Genomic DNA, 3588 nt, shown 5'->3' with positions numbered 1-3588 from the left:
TTGCTTCAAATTTGACATCTTTCAATGCAAAGCAGCTAGTTGCTCTTCCCTTTCTCGAACAGCAACAAGTTCATGAAAATGAATAAGGTCAGTTTCCTTATAATTTTTTGATACAATAAAATAATGCTATTGGGCATTAAGTGCTACGTATTAATTGAGCTACCACTAGTGCTACCTGGGTTTTGTTGGGGTGATATGAAAAAATGGGCTAATATTTACCGACAACTAAATAATCTAGCATTTCATTTGCGGTATTTTGCAAACTGTCAGTGAGAACTGCGTCCTAGAGAATATTTATTTCGCTTGGGTCGGTTGCAACTTGACAAAGAGGTATCCTACTGCTCTGTTTTTGGGTATTATTATTGTGTCTGTAAAGGAACGTGATGCCTGCAAACAATTTTTGCACAGAGCTGGGAAGACCCCTCCTTGGCCTACTCGTGCTACCTGGATTTTGTTGGTGTTATATAAGAAAATAGGCTATAATGTACCAAATACTAAATAATCGAGCATTTCGTTTACGTTTTTTTGCAAATTGTCAGATTGAAGGGAGTTCTCGTGAATAATTATGGTTCGTGGGTTATTTTCTACGTGACCAAGAGGAACCTTAATGCTCTATGCTTTGGTCTTATTATTGTGTTTGAAAAATTATATGATGTGCTCAAAAAATTTTTGCACAGAGCAGGAAAGACCCTTCCTTGGCCCGCTAGTGCTAATTGGGTTTCGTTGGGGTAATATGAAAAAATGGGCTAAAATTTACCAACAACTAAATAATCAAGCATTTCATTTGCAGTATTTTTGCAAACTGTCAGTGAGAACTGCGTCCTAGAGAATATTTATGGCGCTTGGGTCGGTTGCAACTTGACCAAGAGGTATCTTACTGCTCTGTTTTTGGGTATTATTATTGTGTTTGTAAAAGAACGTAATGCGTGCAAACTATTTTTGCTCAGAACAGGAAAGACCCTTCCTTGGCCCACTCGTTCTACCTGGGTTTTGTTGGGGTGATATGAAAAAATGGGCTAAAATTTACTGAAAACTAAATAATCAAGCTATTCATTTGTATTTTTTTTTGAAAACTGTCAGTGAGAACTGCGATCTAGAGAATATTTATGGCGCTTGGGTCTGCTGCAACTTGACCAAGAGGTATCTTATTGCTCTCTTTTTGGGTGTTATTATTGTGTTTGAATAAGTATTTGATGAGTGCAAATAATTTATGCACAGAGCATGAACGACCATTACTTGGCCCACTAGTGCTACCTGGGTTTTGTTGGGGTGATATGAGAAAATGGGCTAAAATTTACCAACAACTAAATAATCCAGCATTTCATTTGTGGTTTTTTGCGAACTGTCAGTGAAAACTGCGACCTAGAGAATAATTATTGCGCTTGGGTCGGTTGCAACTTGACCAAAAGGTATCTTATTGCTCCGTTTTTGGGTATTATTATTGTGTTTGAAGAAGTATCTTATGCGTGCAAACAATTTTTGCAGAGAGCAGGAAAGACCCTTCTTTGGCCCACTAGTACAATCTAGGTTTTGTTGTAGTGATATAAAACAATTGGCAAAAATAGACTAATTAAAATCTTATCGATCTTATCGAGTGTGTTTTTTTGCAAACTATCAGTGTGAACTGCGTCCTAGAGACTAACTTTTATGCTTGGGCTGATTGCACCTAGACCAAAAGGTATCTTACTGCTCTGTCTTTGTGTATTACTATTGTGTTTGAAAAATTATGTGATGCGTGCAAACAATTTTTGCACAGAGCAGGAAAGACCCTTCCTTGGCCCACTAGTGCTACCTGGGTTTTGTTGGAGTGATATTAGAAAATGGGCTAAAATTTACCAACAACTAAATAATCAAGCATTTCATTTGCGTTTTTTTGCACTTTGTCAGGGAGAACTGCGTCCTAGAGACTAATTATTGCCCTTGGGTCGGTTTCAACTTGACCAAGAGGTATCATATTCCTCTGTTCTTGGGTAGTATTATTGTGTTTGAAGAATTATGTGATGCGTGAAAACAATTTTTGAACAGAGAACGAAAGACCATACCTTGACCCGCTAGTGCTACCTGGGTTTTGTTGGGGTGATATGAGAAAATGGGCTAAAATTTAGCGACAACTAAATAAATCAGCATTTCATTTACGATTTTTTGCAAGCTGTCAGTGAGAACTGAGTCCTACAGCATAACCATTGTGCTTGTGTCAGTTGCAACTTGACCAAGAGGTATCTTATTGCTCTGTTTTTTTGTAATATCATTGTATTTGTAAAAGAACGTGATGCATGCAAACAATTTTTGCATAGAGCAGGAAAGACCCTACCTTGACCCACGAGTGCTACCTGGGTTGTGTTGGGGTGATATGAGAAAATGTGCTAAAATTTACCGACAACTAAATAACCCAGCTTTTCATTTGTGTATTTTTGCATACTGTCAGTGAGAACGGGATCCTAAAGTCTATTTATGGTTCTTGCGTCAGTTGCAACTTGACCAAGAGGTATCTTATTGCTCTGTTTTTGGTTATTATTATTGTGTTTGAAAAAGTATATGATGCGAGCAAACATTTTTTTCTTAGAGCAGTTAAGACCCATCCTTGGCCCACTAGTGCTGACTGGGTTTGGTCTGGGTAAGATAGAAAAATGGGCTAAAATTTACAAAAAACTAAATAATCGAGAATTTCATTTGCGGTTTTTTTCCAACTGTCAGTGTAACCTGGGTCCGACGGACTTATGGGTGTGCCTGGGTCGGTTGCAATGAGACCAAGTAGAACCTTATTCCTCTGTCTTCTGTTGTTATTAGAGTGTTAGTAGTTGATTGTGTTTCGCTCACACAATTTTTGCACAGAGAAGTAAACACCCAATCTTGTACAGCTAGTGCTACCTGGGTTTTGTTGGGGTGATATGACAAAATGGGCTAAACTTTACCAACAACTAAATAATCGAGCATTTCATTTGTACAGACAACTAAATAATCTTCTAGGGAGTATAGAACTTTTTGCTACTGTAGCCAAACTCCTCTTAGTAGTAATTTTTGTTGACAATATAAAATTTGTAGTAAGTAGTAATTGTAGTAACTTAGTAGTAAAATTTGTTTTCTGATCGTTTTTCTAATAATTCTTGTAAATTCACAATCCTACCATAAAAGGAATTTAATCTAAAACTGTTTTTTTGTAACAAAATTTTAATGTAAATACTTACGCTCGATGATTAGCGTACTTTTAATTCTGAGTGATATTTTCACCTGTGCCTGCCATGGAGTCGTCCGTGACCCGATAGGACAAAATTTACTTCGTTGATGTTTTGAAATACAAAAGAAATCAAGTCGAAAACACGCTAGATTTAAATACAACGGAAAGGACATAACATACCTTAGACTTTAATGGTTTGTGAAGGGAGAAATTGGCAGTAGACTAACTCCTATTGGTATTAATATTTGTTTACCCAATCCAATTGGGGGTAAAAATGTATTTTTGTCCCCCCTCGAGCCCGTACAGCCGGGCACGTGCTCGTAGCCCCCCCTGACCATGGCTGTAGGTTGCACCCCTTACCGGGGGGGGGGGAGGGCTAGCAGACCCCGAGAGTGCATTTCAATGCCAAAATA

Source organism: Artemia sp. Qi Xiang Cuo, chromosome 11, assembly GCF_049724085.1.
Source record: "Artemia sp. Qi Xiang Cuo chromosome 11, ASM4972408v1, whole genome shotgun sequence".
Taxonomy (NCBI): Eukaryota; Metazoa; Arthropoda; class Branchiopoda; order Anostraca; family Artemiidae; genus Artemia; species Artemia sp. Qi Xiang Cuo.
Note: the sequence above shows the minus strand (reverse complement) of the source record.